Raw genomic sequence first — 17983 nt, 5'->3', positions numbered from 1 at the left:
TATGGATGGAGCAAAAAATAAATATTCAATTCCAAGGTTATTATTACATTTCATGCTGGAAACATTTTTGTTTGTTATTTGATTTGTTTTTTTTTTCGTAAAATAAAACTTCACTCACCATCAGCTAACCAAACGTGAAGCGTTTAAAATTGTGTTTATTATAAAAATAATAAACAAATTTTTTATTCATAAAAAAAATTATACTGCCTCCACCGGCAGTTGTGCCATAGTCATCACCATTCCATCAAGCTTGTGCTGATCTGTCTGTCCATTCAGCTGAGATTACCGCCCAACAACAGCACACACACAAACACAGCTCACCAGCAATTGCCTATGTTTTCTTCTACAAAACAATATGTACGGACTAGTACTTGTTGGTATCTTAAAGTCATAATAAAACAAACCTCTGAAATAAATCAGCAAGAAATCCATAAGTCATGCTCAACTGCTGGGCAAATTTCCTGCTAAATGAAATTTGAAAAGTTTGAATTGTTGGTTCGCATTGATGTAACGAGTTTGTGTCGACTTCACATTTCGTCATTTGAATATGAAGTGGAGGTGCTGTGCTGTGCTCACAATGAGAAACATTCCAAAGTGGCAGCAGCGGCAGACATCGGAAGCCCACGCTCCGTCATCGGTGAGTGTCCAGACAAGGGTACTCAGAGTGCTGCCGTCGTTAAAGTACCCTCAAAAAAGTGGGCTTCTTAGAAATTGATGTCATTTAATTTAAAGGCGAAAGTAGAGTTGAGTCAAAACAAAAGCATATCCATAAAATCATAAATGTACCAATATTTTATGTGTGGCCAATTATGATTGGCTTTGGCGACCTTATCCGATGTGAATACAAGTGTGTTATCCAAAATAATATGCACGTGAGTAAGAGGATTAATTGTTGGCCTTGTATTTCGTCTACAATAAGAAATGTTTGACTTAAATTTTGCATTTTTTGAGAAAGATAATTATTGGCACTAGTGTTATTGGAACTGCTGATAAACACAAGTCGGAGATAAAAATTATTTCATATAGGAGCGTTGACATCCAGGTAGTCAGCTACATTATGTCTGTCGATAAGTCATATCCTCCACCTCGAGCTGAATCAAACAAATCAAATAGGTTCGCCAATTCAATGATATCACGATAAAATATTCGCTATTGAAAAGAAAAATATTTAAAAATGCTGTAAGTTCGGCCGGGCTGAACTTTGAATACCCTCCACCATTTGGAACGAATTTTGCAATTCTCAAAAACAATAAAATCCGTTAAAAATTCTGTTAAAATCATAAAAAACCCAAATGTATCTGTTACAGTAGGGTCTATACGACGACATGGGCCTGCAAAGGTAAATTTTGTCATAAGCCATTATTCAAAAGCAAAACTTAAAAAATCGGTGAATATTGTAGCTAAAATCATCAAAATACCGAATATCGTGAGGTACCGTTTTATGGGGGCTATACGAAGACGTGGATCTGCAGAGACAATTTTCTGTCTTAGGCTGTAGTGTCCATTACGAACTTCAAATACCAAATTTGAAACAATTCCGGTGAATAATGTCGCTAAAATCATCAAAATACCGAATATCGGGAGGTACAGCTATATGGGGTCCCCCATAGTATTGCTAAAATCATCAAAATACCGAATATAGGGAGGTACCGTTATATGGGTGGGGACGTGGACCTGCACAGACAATTTTCTCTCTTAGGCTGTATTATCTATTACGAACTTCAAACACCAAATTTGAAGCAATTCCGTTGAATAAATTCGCTAAAATCATCAAAATACCGAATGTCGGGGGTACCGTTATAAGGGGGCTATACGAAGACGTGGACCTGTACAGACAATTTTCAGTCACAGGCTGTAGTATCCATTACGAACTTCAAATACCAAACTTGAAAAAATTTTGGTGAATAATGTCGCTAAAATCATCAAAATACCGAATATCGGGAGGTACAGCTATATGGGGGCTATACGAAGACGTGATCCTGCACAGACAATTTTCTGTCTTAGGCTGTAGTATCCATTACGAACTTCAAATACCAAATTTGAAACAATTACGGTGAATAATATCGCTAAAACCATCAAAATATCGAATATCGGAAGGTACCGATATATGGGGTCTCCCATATAGCTGAAGACGTGAACCTGCGCAGACAAATTTCTGTTATAGGCTGTAGTATCCATTACAAACTTCAAATACCAAAATTGAAACAATTTCGGTGAATGGTATTGCTAAAATCATCAAAATACCGAATATAGGGAGGTACCGTTATATGGGGGGCGTGGACCTGCAAAGACAATTTTCTGTCTTAGGCTGTATTATCTATTACGAACTTCAAACACCAAATTTGAAACAATTCCGTTGAATAAATTCGCTAAAATTATCAAAATACCGAATATCGGGGGTACCGTTATATGGGGGCTATACGAAGACGTGGACCTGTACAGACAATTTTCAGTCACAGGCTGTAGTATCCATTACGAACTTCAAATACCAAAATTCACCAAAAAATTCTGGTGAATAATGTCGCTAAAATCATCAAAATACCGAATATCGGAAGGTACCGTTATATGGGGGCTATACGAAGACGTGGACCAGCAAAATTTTCTGTCATAGGCTATCGTTTTCATTTTAAACTTCAAATACCAAATTTGAAAGAATTCCTGTGATAATGTCGCTAAAATCAACAAAGAACTGAATATTCGGAGGTACCGTTATATGAGGGCTATACGAAGACCTAGACCTGCACGGACAATTTTCTGTCTTAGACTGTAGCATCCATTCCGAACTTCAAATACCAAATTTGAAACAATTCCGATGAATATTGTCGCAAAAATCATCAAAGTACCGAATATCGGAAGGTATTGTTATATGTGGGCTATTCCAAAACGTGGACGTGAATAGTCCATTTTCAATACCAAAAGTTCTGCAGACATAATAAACACTTGAGTACAATTTTATGAATGTACTTAAATTCGTTCGGAAGCTAGAGTGATTTCCACAGACGGATAGGCGGACGGGCGGACATCGCTAAATCGACATATAATTTATATACTTTTTGGGGTCTAAAATGTATAATTCGAGGTGTTTCAAACGGAATGAAAAACTTAATATACCCTCCATACTATGGTGTAGGGTATAAAAAAATACGACGCACTGTCGACAACAACAATTTAATTGCAGCAACAATTCTCCCGCAGTAGCAATTGCTTGCCCCAATAAATTATTAACAAGAGACACACTTTTGGCAAAAAGCCTGCTAGCAATTAAATAGTTTTCATTGAGCACAGGGATTAATTTGCCTGTGCAAGGAGCCCGATGCAATTCCATCACTCACTCACACACCACCACCACTCAACTGAACTGAGTTAGGCTCTTTTATTTGAAATGAAATCTCCCAAGACTCGAGTGGCAATTAAGTCTAAATACAACGCCTTGGCAATAAAGCTGACAGTTGCACTTAAAGCTGACGACCACAACTTAATGCAAGTCGAATGGCTGGTCATGGATGCTGTGGCAGCGTCGGTTACAGCCTCACCTTCTGCTGCATCACGGCTATGATCAGTCACTTAAATTATAATTTGAGTATGGACAAAAAACAGAAAACACAATTGAGCAGATACAGGCAGAATCGCTCTCATCTCCAGAGTGACGATGGTGGACATGAAAACAAAAGAAAAAAAAAACTCCACTTGGATAAATCCACCCATGTAAGTCTTTTGTGGCCTCATCCATTTGTATCGCACCAGAAAATAAACGTCACACAATTACTTTTGACATTTAGCTGCGAACATGTTTTAAAACTCACAAACCCCGATAGAGAACATATCGAGGCAACAAAAAATGAACGGATTTAAAGCTACAGGGATTAAACTCAAATAACTGTATTAAATTTAAAGATTTTCTTGCGATGAACGACGTTTTTTTGAGATGCAATAACAGCCACCACCACCGCCATCGCAGGCAAACAACCCGATTTTATGGACTTGCATTGGAAGCAGACTAGAATTATTGTAGATCAAAGTTGGTCACAGTGGGATATCGGATAGATAGTGTTTTTCGTGACATTAAGAAACTCAAGGATAGTTAAAATAATACTAACACACTAAATAAAATCACGGAGCGACAAAATTCAATTTTACTGCAAAACCACGGATTATGAAAGTAGAGCTAGTACTCATAACAAAACGTAACCTAACCTAGTACTCATAAAAAAACTAACCTATGAAAGCTATATCTTAACTTTTTCTACTTCATGTTACTTAAATATAAAATCAATTGGAACATCTTAATTGGAAAAAATTTTGCGTTCTTGAACCTGAACCAATCCTAACAAAACGTGTCAAAGATATTTTTTGGATGTACCTAATATCTTGTACCGAAAATCGTTGTTATGTATTTTATAATACGCATTTGGATATTTAAAAATAAAATCGGATGAAACATATATATCGGTGCGATTTTTACCATATCTGACAAACGTGATTCAAGGCTAAATTTTGTAGTCTCTGTATCTATATATATTTATAAAAAAGGCTAATTTCTTGAAATTTCCGGTGAGGGTTACTCTTCGTCAAAAGGTGTCAGATAAGGCTTGATTTTTGGAAATTCGTACTAGAACGCTACCAAATTTGCTAAAAAATACTAAATATTGTACACTTTGTATTTGACGAACCAGTGGAGCTAGAACTGGAGCTTGAATTTGAAATGAGGATCACTGATGAAGTGTATGATAAATGTAAAAAAAAAGTTACGAAATGTATTAAAATGTACTATATTTTGTACCATTTCGTACCATGTGAACAGTTACAGCTAAAAACTTGAATTTTGTAATGGGAATCAGGGTTGAGGAGCAGGGGCGTAATTTTGGAAGTATGTACTTATATATATATATACATGAGTACACGAAAAGTACTAATCGGTACTAAAATTGGTACAATATCGAACTCGGAGGAACGGATGTAGCTGGAATCCTGAAATTCGAAATTAACATTACTGGCGGAGTGTAGGATTGGGATATTGAGGTAGTTTTCGATATTCGTACTTAATTGGCCGAGAGTACTAAATGGTAATAAATTTGGTACAATTTTGATTTGGGTGAACCAATAGAGCTGAAATGCCGACATTTGTAAAAGGATTGCTACTGCATTGAAGGACTAAATGGTACTAAATCTATATATATAAAATAAAGTTGTGTTAGTTACTACACTTATAACTCAAGAACCGCTGGACTGATTTTAACGATTCATACAAATTCGGAATTGTTTGGATAATATCCAAAAAATCGCGTAAAATTGTGATATATTACCATTTTCATTTTGACTTTTGAAATGTTTAATAGTAATGTTTTATTTTGCATGATTTTTTTCATTTTGACTTACTTTTTTCTAATGTACATTTGTAGTGTTTTTTATATTTTATTTATTTTTGAATTCGAATGTTAATAACATTTTATTTAATTGACTTGATTTCTTGAGAACTGAAATTTATGGCGGGTTACATGGAAGTGTAGTACCGAATTATGTGGTGGCAAAACGGAATAGATGATATCGAATTAATTTAATTTACTTTTTCAAAATCGCTAAAAAGTCAAAAACTCTGAAATCGGAAAAAAATCGAAAAGAATTTTCATTGGAATCGAATTTTAAAATAATAATACATTTTATTGACAAACTTTGTAAGAACCTTTAAACATTTGCTGTAAAAAATCAGCGAGGAAGTTGAAGATTTTTTCAATTTGTTATTCTTTTTTTTTTTTTTTTGTCAATTTGTATTATCATTTTTCACCAAAAAATGAAATACAGGGCCTACATCGTAGTTCAGCTGGAAGATGCGAACATATTTAAACAAACAAAAATGATCGAAAAAGCCTAATGGGGCTCATTTCAAAGCGTGGATCTACTTCTTGCAAAATTCTTTGGGAGTACAATCAGTAAAATACTAAATATAAAGGGTGCAAAATAGTAGAGCGAATGGGACTTTTTGTAAGAAAAGGATTTTAATCCTTCCCAAAGATTCAAGATACCTTAAATCGCTTTCGCAGGTCATGATATCGAGCATAACTCACGGATAAGGGTACAACCCAATTTCATATTTATATAACCATCGTATGATTTAAGCTATTTTTGGGGTCTTGGTCACTTTTTTCATTTTTTGGCCCTTATTTGGCATCTTTGTTTCTAAGGGGGTAGAGAACCTCTTCGCATAAATCTTGAAGTTTTCAGAGTAGGGCCCATATTGGTCTTGACCACATTCATCAATTGATTTAGCTAAAAAATTGTATTTATGCTACCCTGGGGTAGGGAACCATCATACAGAAATTGCCACATAGGAATTTATTTAAGTCCCCACATTGGACTTGGGGATAGTCCACTTGCACATCTAATGTGTGGTCAGAAAAGAAAATTTTGTATTCTACTGAATTTGTAACCCCCAAGAGAATATTGGTTGGGAACGTAGATTTAGGATGAATAAGTTGTGGAAACATGAACAAATTACAAATATAAGGAAGTAGCACGGGACCGAATATTTGTTGAATCGTCATTGAATCATACTATGATGAAAAATATGGACTTTATGGCGTCTCCAACTTACAATTTAAACGGCAAATAAAATTAATTCCCATCTTACGGTAATGGGTGTAAAATAGTAATTATGTATGACTATTCTGAAATCATTCTGCCCTCAATTATGAGATGGATAAAACTATTTTTACTTATTTAAATCACGCGAAATTTTTTTCAGTTTGACATGCTATGTTGTTCTCCTATATTTTTGATTTGGCCTCTATTTGTCATCTTGGATTATAAAGGGTAGAAGAAAGTTTTCAATGTAGGTCGATGTTTCGGAGTAGTGCCCATTCAAAGGGTTTGGCTAAATATGTGTATTTGGGGGTGAAAATCTTACACAAAAATTTCAACATATCTACAATTTTTTGAATTTTCTCCACGTAATAGTACCCCCTCAAGTCCACCTTTTGGCTGACAAACAGACCGACATGGTTAGAGGGACTTATGAGGACTCTAATGCACAATCTGAGGTGCTAATGGGTTTAAAAAAGTAATTAACTTTGGCTATTCTTAAATCATTTAGCCCTCATTTATAAGGTGTACAAAATACAGTAAATTCCAAATTACTGCTCATTTGACTGGAAAATTTTGCTACGATTAATTACGACTAAAAATTAATTTGATCCCTTACATGGGGATAAAATTGATATACTTTTTAATAAATTTGTATAGCACATCCACACATTTGAAGCCCACGGCTTAAATATGGGTACAGGTATTTAAAAACACTTTTAATCGACCAGTACGTGAAGTCTTATATCAGTCATATCTGTGAATAATTATGCTTTGACAAATATGCATAATAGACAAAAACTACGGGCCGGCAACGCGGACCAGACCAGCTAGTTTACTATAATTTTAATTTTGAGGGAATCGGTAGAGTTGGATTCCTGAAGTTTAGGTATAAAATTAATATTGAGTTGTATGTTGTAGGTTGTTATGAGAATTTGTTCTTATGTCCTTTTCTTACAAACTTAAATTTATAAAATTTGGTATAATTTGGATGAAACGATAAAGCTGGAATCCTAAGATTGGAGATGAGATTTCTATTGGATTGTATGATGCAGCTTGTTATGAAAGTTTGTACTGTAGTTGATCTGTACTAAATGGTACTTAATTTGGTACAAATTGAAATTGTGTTGAACCGATAAAGCTGGAATTCTGAAATTTGGAAATAAAATCAATAGGATTGTATGAGTGAGTCATGGAGGTATTTTTGGAAATTTGGAGTGTAGGTGGATAATGTAGGATGTTTTGGAAAGTTGTACTTGTGTGTACTAAACTTGGGACAATTACGATTTGTGTACCGATAGGACTGAAATCCCTAAACTTGGAATTAAAATTACTGTGGAAGTGTTGGATTGGGGTATGTACTAAATTGGACACGAGGGCCAGAGCCAGTATGCGAATGAAGATGGGAAAGTAAGTTTTATATATGAAGGTTGTTTTGGAAATGTGCACTGAGTGTGCGAACTGCAATAAATGATAATACATTCAGAACAGCTTAGTTTAGGGTGAACGGATATAGCTGAAAATTTTAATTTTTTTATTTGGGTTCCTGATGGTAGTAGGTTTTGAAAATGAGTACCACAAGTGCACAAAAAGTACCAAGTAGTTTTATATTTTTGTTACAATTAGTATGGTAGTATTGGTATGTTCACCCAATACCAATGTGAACATATAGTGCTCGAAATCTGAAATTTTGTATTAGGGTTGTTGTTCATGAGAAGTGAGGACATATTTATGGAAGTGGTTTTGGAAATATGTACTATAATTGTACGAGAGTGAGTGATGATAATGGTAGTCAACATTCAAGGGTTTGCCTCTTTTATATAACCTTTTGTAAGCCAATACGCTTATAATAAACAAATCTAAGGATTTCTACAAACCATACAATATTTATGACATTTTAGTTTTTACCGCAGCCTTTCCGAAGCATTAATAAAAATAGTACAATATTTAGTACCTTTTTGTAGCTCAACTCTACGAACAAAGATATAGCAGCGTGCTAAATGTCAATTATCCCAAATATAGCCACATCTCACCCTACACACCAAGAATGCCAATTAAAAATTCTGCCTTTACACATTCGCCATATAATATAGTACAGTTCTTAATACAGTTTTGCATTTTTCGTACCATTTTAGTTTGATTTTCTCACGGCTACAAGTTAACAATGATTCCGGAATGATACCCTGACGATATATATTACGATATGTATAATCTTATTTTATAAAAGACATCCGAATTTGTCGAAATCTTTCTTTGAAGAATCCTCCACTGTTGCTATCCAGCTACACTTAAACATGGGGGTTGGGTTTGGAGAATATGTTGCAACTAACTACCGCACCTATTTACGACTTAGTATGAGTGTGGTAGGAATAAAGCTTGTGGTGGCATGTTCCAATATCCACCAAACTTGCATACTGCAATTGTTAAGCTTAGCTTGGACGATCATATTGTTTGTTTGTTTGCTGTCTCTATCTTTAAGTGAATGTGTTTCGTTTGCTCGTTTCATTGTTGTCGTTGTTGCTGTTGTAACTATTTGGAAGCATAAATTAAACAACTACTGCAGCAACATGTTCCAACAACTATCGCCGCCAATACCCAATGAACAGCAAAACTTGCCTCCCGGTCATCTAACCACAAGCTTTTGATATTTTTTCTATAATACATTCGGTCGTGGTGGTGGTTGTTATGGCGCAGTTACCGTTGTTGTCACAATTTCTGTCCCACTGTTTTTATTATCGATGATAGTGCATGGTCTAACGACGCGTTGTCCTGTCGTTCGACATTTTCTGGATGTTGTGGCGATGACGTATAACATTTTTGACAGTCACAACAAGTTGAAAGCTGGAAAAAGTTCATTCTCTATTGAAAAGTTGAATCGGCGTCTTTTTCTTTTTGTTTAAAACATACTTCTCATCCTTTAGAAACGGAGTTATAATTTCTCAAAATTTTGACCTTTTTTGTGGTAGAAGGAGGGGCCGATATTGCCATCTCCGAACTCGATATATGTTTGATAATAATATTACGATGTACCAAGTTTGAACTAAATCGGATACTACCTTCTAGAGTTGTCGTGTGCACCAGCCAGACAGACAGACCCCTAGATCGACTCTAAATATCCTGCAATGGATTTGGTCCAAAGAGTTCTAGGTCTGAAACCGTTAGTTCCATAAGACCCATTTGGCCGTAGAGAGCTGAGTTTATAAAAATACTTCAAAATCGGTCCATATTTAGCGTAAAATTTAAGACGAATTTCTGTTCGTCTATTACAGTGACTTTAACGTTCGAAGAGATCTTAATAGCTGGTTATAATAATATTTTGTGTGCTGATTTAATGAATCTGAAAATGGGATATATCATTTCCATAAGGAAATAGTGCTGCAAAAATGGGAAATACTTTTACGTTTTTGTATGGTGTCACATAAGGTTACCACCCGATTTTAGAAATTTTGATAATTTTGACCACATTTTACAATGGAATTATTTATAAATTTGTATTTGGGTTCTCTTGGCACCAAAAAAAGTCGAAAATATCCACGTCTCTGTATAGCCCTCCATGCAATGGCTCAGCCTGATTTGAGGTCTTTTGAGGGTAATAGAGGAAAGTGGCATTTTGAAAGTTGTGAATAAATAACAATCAGCGTTTTCCTTTAAAGAAATTGGGAACAACTGCATTTGGACATATTTTCCTATATTTTCATTCCTTTGTGATGGAGAATAATTTTTGGATCATTTGAGACAATTTACACTTTCGATTTGGCGAATTTGGAAGCATTCAAATTTTTGACTGGTTTCTCATCGCCAGGTTACATTAGCGATAATAATGGGATGATGTTTAGTGTCGAAGACACCAATTATTGTTCTTGAGTCAACGATCTACTCCAATAAATATTCCACTCCAGTTACGACTCCGCAGTCTTGTTATGAAGTATAGATGAATAGAAATAAATTTAGAATCGAAGTCCAGCATATGGGGTTTAATCAAAATAGCAGTGGAAAAAACTAAAATAGGTCTAGATTTCGGTCTGGCCTCACATTGACTACCTCTAGGTTTGGAATTGTAGTAGACCTCGCTTGACTTTAGATTATTTAAGATTATTTTCCACCTGGTAGATATTTTGCTACCTACAAAATTCTACCTTCTGGTATTCATACTAATGTTATTCCTGCCTCAAGATTTCATCTGCGACTTCTTTATCTCATCTAGCCATCAAGCATTGAATAACTAATCATCATTTTTTCCGAAACTGGACGCCTATTTATTTTTATTAGTTTTTTAATTCCAATCTTGATTGCACGTCATAACAAGCATAGAAATCCGTCATTCTATGACAATCTTAGCCTCAAAATGTGGAGTTCATTTCGCAGCGATATTTTTGTTCGCTCGTTCGTTCGTCCATTCATTCGTTCGTTCGTTCGCTATACGTTTCAGTCTATTTAGCTCTACAAAAATTTAAAATATAAATAAAAATAATCCAAAATGTAAGGCTACCAGCAAATCCATTTATTTATACGAACGTACAACGTAGCGAAAAGGGGGTACTTCTGGCCGGCTATCTGCTTATAAAAAAAAAAACATGTATAGGTATGTCAGCTTGAATGTTCACGTACACGTTCGTTTGGCACTCATTTCTTTGCTTAGGCCATTATTCTTGTCTTGATTCGTAGTGGCCGCTTTTATGGGAGATGAAGGAAATCAAGAAAGAAAAATAACATGAAGTGGGGAGATTTGTTGCTGGCCGAAACGAATCTTGAGCAACCTTTCATATTTTACCACCATAAGATATATAAATTTGATCATTCCTCTCTTAACTCAATGTTTTGATATGGACATTATTTAATTATATTTTTCTACCTCAAAGTAATACCAAACCTATCAATGGAATTTGTTTGTAAATTTTCGTGTTATTACTGTCAGTGCGATCACAAGTACGATGCCTTATTTAAATGAGTTTTTTTTCAAAATGGTGTTTTGGTCAAGATATTATTTATTTATTTTGTTTTGTTTTGTTTAGTATAAAATGAAAACATACTATTTTTAATTACTTTCTTTCCTCTAGTAACACATTATACCAACTGTAGCGTACCCCAACAATCATACCAACAAACAAAAAAAAAATACAAGTTCATATATAAAAAAATAAGCTCGCCTGGCCATTGTAGCCGATTATGTGAGTAATCAAGCTCAATGCGTTGCATAAATAAAACTGGTTTAATGACTTGAAGCTGCCACTGCTGCCACAAGTACCTGAAACAAATCTAAATCTCTTCGAGCACACAATTCGTTTACTGGTTCGTTGGCCAAAACCGCTCAGCACACACCATTACAGGTAACAGGCTACGGAGCACGAGTCAGTCGGTCAGCCAACTAGATAGGGGGGCTTAATAGACACAGAATAAAAACCATTTGAAAATTTACTCTATTTACCTTGCCCCCTCCCTCCCAATGTTACAGTTTTTGTGTAAAAAACAACATATGCTTAACAATAGCTCGAACAGACAAACGAAAAAATTGAAGTTTGCCAAAACTACCCCTCATCTCTTAATCGAAAGTCCAAGTAGCCGAACTGGTTACATGACATAGGTTAGGCTCTTTTGTTTTGCACTTTTCATGTTGAATATGGCTTAAGGATGATTTGCACTTTTGTGAAGTGGTTTCACAATTCTGTAAATTTTTGCTTCAATTACCTACCAAATTACCCTCACGATGATATATGACAGAATGATGCAGATCGTGTGATCGGCTATCATAAATTACCACATCAGAATTGTATTGAGTGTCGGTCCATTACTTTTGAATTTCGATAATTTTATTCAAATAATTGCTTGATTGTCCCATAATTGGTTGAGATTGGATAAAATCGCTTAGAATTTTTGTGTTTTATCTATTGATGTTATTTTCTAACATAATTTCACTTTTTCCCCCCTAAAATGCTGGTACCATTTATAACGTCTAATAATTTTTGGAAGGTATACACTTTTTATACCCTACGCAACACTGTAGTACAGGATGTTATGTATTTGTGCATATTTTTGTAACATGCAGAAGGAAACGAAATAGACCCATAGTTCCTTTTGATGATCTTCATACAATTACATTTTAAGTCGATTTATGCATGTCCGTCCGTCTGTCCATGTATTTTTGTAAACAAAGTACGGGTCGATTGAGATAAAATTTTCCACAAATCCTTTGTTCGGCTCAAAGACGAACCCTATTGAAGTTTGTGAAAATCGGTCCAAAATTAGATATAGATCTCATAGTCCAATTTCAATTTTATTGTGTGCCATACGTGTAATATTCGTCCTAATAGGTTGTATTTTGGCACATTTAACCGAATTCAGCCCAGAGGCAAGTACTTAAAATTTAGTGACAATTAGGTCAGATTAAGCTATAGCTCCCATATATATGTTTCGTCCGATTTGGTAATTAAGTCGCTCACATTCATACTATGCACTCCACAACAATTATATTTGGTACCATACATTAGATACAGCCTAGAAATCCATATATAATATTTTATCGAAATCGGTTCAGATTTGAATATGGCTCCCAGATATATCTTCATCCAATTTAACGTTTACCAGAACACTTTGGATAGATTTTTGTACATTTAACCGAATTTTTCAATTTGGTGAAACTCGGTTTCCTTCTCTTTCTCGAAGTCGTATCATGTTATTTGGTACAAATGACTGAGTCGTGAAAATCGATTCAGAGTTGGATATACCTTCTATATATTAGTTCCCCCTAATTCCAAATTGTAACTGCTCTGGAGCCAAAACACGAATTCAAACCAGTAAAGAAAGTTCTAAAGTCGGGCGGGGCCGATTTTATGATACCCTACACCACTTTGCTAATTTAATTGAGCTCCAAATAACAATTAAAAGTTTTTATGGGAGAATTCAATCATACCCCCTATGATTATAATTATAATTTAAAATTCAAAGGACTAAATATGCCGAAGCATTTGTATCTTTTAAATTCGGTAAATTCTTGTATTGCCCATTTGGTGCAAAATTAATTTGAAATCAGATAAAGATATATATGGGAGCTATATCCAAATCTGAACCGATCTCGATAAAATTTGGCAAAAATATTTTTGAGCTGTATTTGATATATTTCCCTGAATATCGTTGTTACGGAGTGCATATTACGGCTGTGGGTAACAAATCGGATGAACAATATATATGGGAGCTATAGCTGAACCGATCTTCAACAAATTTGACATACTACCTTCTAGACTAAATTCGGTCGTATGTACCAAATTCCATCCCATTTGGGCAAATATTAGACGTTTGGTGCACAATAAAAGGTAAATCGGACGAAGTTATATATGGGAGCTATATCCAAATCTGAACCGATCTTGATAAAATTTAGCAAAAGTATTTCTGAGCTGCATTTGATATATTTCCCCAAATATTGTTGTTACAGAGTGCATATTACGGTTGCGGAGGACGAAAATAACAAATCGGATGAACAATATATATATGGGAGCTATAGCTATATCTGAACCGATTTCGATCAAATTTGGCATACTTATTTTCAGGCCTAATTTGGTTGTATGTGCAAAATTCCATACTATTCGGGCTGATATTACACGTTTGGTGCACAATAAAAGGCAAATCGGACGAAGATATGTATGGGAGCTATCTCTAAATTTTTACCGATTATCTCCAATTTCAATAGAGTTCGTCCTTGGGCCAAACAAATGTTATTTGGAAAATTTAATCTGAATCGGATAATAAATGCGACCTGCATTTTGTTCACAAGAATACATCAACGGAAGTTGAATTTGAGTACTTCAATTTTCTCCTAAAACATAAACACTGTCTAGATTTTGCAGTCACCCTACAGTTCTCGCTGAGGCACAAAAGACCTTGATTTTTAATGAGGTTACAGTTTAAGACAGACCTAAAGCCTTAGTATTTTGGATGGCTATCGGATAATATTTAGCTGGTGAAATGGACAACAATTTTGTGTGAAAAAAATACCAAAATTAGCGATATAACAATTGTGAAATCATGTAGACTGTGAAATTTCTGTTTTTTCCGAAAGAACGAATTAGGTATATTAGAAACATCTGTTTCTCTCAAATACCAGATCTATGACGATTATCCGAAATAGGGGCAATTAGATTCTACATTTTATTATACCCTACAACACTATGTGTTGGGGGTATTATAAGTTTGATTGGGCCAAAAATTATGTAACACCACGAAATATTGATTTCCCATATAGGAAAGTATATATGGATCTTCCTATCTCGGCGATCTGAGTCGATCTAGCTATGTATGTCCGTCCGTCCGTCTGTCCGTCTGTCCGTCTGTCCGTCTGTCCATGTTAATTTGTAATCACTCTACAGGTCGCAATTATGGTCCGATCTTCACGAAATTTAAAATGGAGGTGGGGCTAGGGTCAGAATAGAACTCTATTTCTTTTGGTGATGATCGCATAATATTTAGGGGTTGAAATGGACCAAAAACTGAAAAAATTCTTGATTTTGCACTTGGTCTACAGGTCGCAATTATAGACCAATCGACGCGGAATTTCGCATGTAGCTAGAGTTTAGGGCTGGCAAGAAGCCTACCCATTTGGGTGGTCATCGGATAATATTTAGCGGGTAAAATAGACCATATCTTTTTTGTTGAAAAAATTCAAAATTTTTCATTAAACCGCGAATATTTTAAGTCCCAACGAAATCACAAAGCCATGACAAGGTTACTTCTGACCTTTACATTGATGTTATTATCCAACAAATCGGATATATAGCAAAATATGTGCGATAAATATGTCTATCAAAGAAGATATGCTTAAAAGATCTCTTATATGTCGAGAACGGCTGAACTGATTTCGACGGTTCTCATTAATTCAGAATGGCCTCTTGGCAGGAAAGAAAAAACGTCTAAAAAAATCGCATAAAAATATCTCTCTAAAGCTGAAAATATTGATTTTGTAAAATTTTCTCACATTTTTTCAATTTTGTCATATTTTTGGCATATTTTCATTTTGAATTAAACATTTGGTAATATTTCTACAGCTAACAAAACTAAGTAGTTAGGATATCAGGATATCATATACAGATCGCATTTATGGCCCGATCCTTACGAAATTTTGCATGGGGATAAGATGAGGGTCAGAATAGAAGCCTACCCTTTTTGGAGATGATCGCCATATATTTAGGGGTTGAAATGGACCAAAAAACTGCAAAATTGTCAGCAGGTCGTAATTATCGCCCGATCCTCACGCACATTTGAATTGGGGTTACCGGACATTGCAAAAGCCAAGCAGTTTTGGATGGTCATCCAAAAATATTCAATGTCTGAAGGAGTTTTCCAACTTTTGTAGACAAAATACGAAAATGTCCAGTGACTTTTTGGGGAATTCACAAATATAGGAAAGACGCACTTCTGACTATGTCGTTAACGCTGATTTCGTTGAAGAATATAGTCATATGTCTGTATCCCATATAGATGCGTTTCAGTCAAAAACCAATAATAAATGTTAATCTTTTGCCACTTCTGAGAGATTATAGGTCTTTGGGAAATATTGGTTCCAGATCTAGAAAAACCATTTACGTGCAACATCTACCAATAAATTGGAAATGAGCAAATTAGTTTAAGTTGCTATTATCCGAAAATTAGAGAACGAAACCTGATGATTTTCTTTTATTATTTGTCACAATATCTTGTGGAATTCTTTCGAGTATCTCGCCTATATAATCTGTATCGTTTATTATAGTGTTGTAGGGTATTCAACGGTCGGCCCCGCTCGACTGTAGCCTTTGCTTACTTGTTTTATTATGTAATAGATAGAAAGGGTTTCTGGTCTAAAGAAACTTTTCCGCAAATTGTGGTATTGTAGGGTAACAAATGGGCGGCCCAGCCCGAAAAAAAAGCATTGTTCATTATTATGAACTCTTAATAAATAGCACCCATAGGATGATGAAGGGAATAAATGAAGAGCATATTGTAAAATGAACCATTAATCCTTTCTCATCAACCGTTCAGATAACAATACAAGTACTTATTTAATTTTAGTGGCCAAGGAATAAGTATAAATTCCGTGGGATGTGATGCCCCACCAAAAATAATGGATTAGTAGGTGGATTTGTAAGTTTAGCGGCTGTTGGCTACCTAATCAATTGTATGGTAATGACGGGTACATTCATACTTTACCCACAAACAAACACAAATATTTGTGCAAAATTCCAAATTCTTTTGTGGGATAAAATTAACCAATCCTGCGAAAGCTGACTTGAGAATCCATTCGTATCATACAATACATAGATACATATACTATCCTCTCTTTTGCGATCAAATGTGATGTTAACGTACATAGATGTTTCAATTTCATGAGTTCTTCCGGAAAGTTGTTTTAGATGCGAACGTCACAGTTAGTTAGTTAGTTGGTCGCATTGTAACACTTCTTCTTCCAAGTTACTTGCCGACAACGGCATCTCATGTTGGATTAGATGGATGAGAGATTCGGTTTGAGACGATAAGATTTTTTTTTTTTTGTGTTTTTGTTGAACTTTCGAAACAAAACATGATGTCGATCTTAATGAGGCGAGCCTTAGACACGGTAAGTAGGTTCTTTGTCTAGAAGCATGAATTACATATTGACTTTTGCAACAGCTTTCACATGACATTATCAATTATGTGAAAATAATGATCTTTTCTGCCCGACACACAAATTAACAGTTTACTTGGGTTTTCGCACGTTTTTTATGTTGCAACATCATCAGCAGCAGCAGCCGAAACCGCAGCAGCACCATCAGCAGTTGCTGTAACAAAAGGCTTCTAAATCTTTTACAACCAGCAACACAATTACATGGACCAATGCCATGGCACAGGAGGAGGACACGACTAGGAGACAAGATGCACTCGCTATTGTGTTGTGGCAGACTTCAAGTGGCTGGTACTTGGCTTCACTCCAACTCCAACCAAATCTGGGCAACAAATGTCCCGACTTCTTCTTCTTATTCTGACAGCGCCATGGCTTGTTTAATTTATTTATTGTTAAGAAAACAAAACACACAACCGAATCGAGGGAAAAAAACAAACCTTTCATTAAAGTGGAATTCACGTGCATCGCGACTGCTGCTGCGGCTGCGGCTGCCACAACCAAATAATAATGATGAATTAAGGGAATTACAATAATTATTCGCCAGGCAACAGCAAACTGCTAAACACAAATGGAACTTGGCAGCAAAAACAAACCGATCAAAACTCTTCTACAAAAGTGGCAAGCGGCAGCAAAAGGCAAAAACCCAACAACGAAGCTGACAAGATACAGTCGATATGGATACGGGTACTTTGCTTTCTTTTGTCGCAAGCGAAGCGGATAGAAGCTGCAATCCAGAGTCAAGGTGGATAGGCATACATACATGCTTGCAAAGGGAACATGTGCATT

Source organism: Musca domestica, unplaced genomic scaffold (assembly GCF_030504385.1).
Source record: "Musca domestica strain aabys unplaced genomic scaffold, Musca_domestica.polishedcontigs.V.1.1 17, whole genome shotgun sequence".
Lineage (NCBI taxonomy): Eukaryota > Metazoa > Arthropoda > Insecta > Diptera > Muscidae > Musca > Musca domestica.
Note: the sequence above shows the minus strand (reverse complement) of the source record.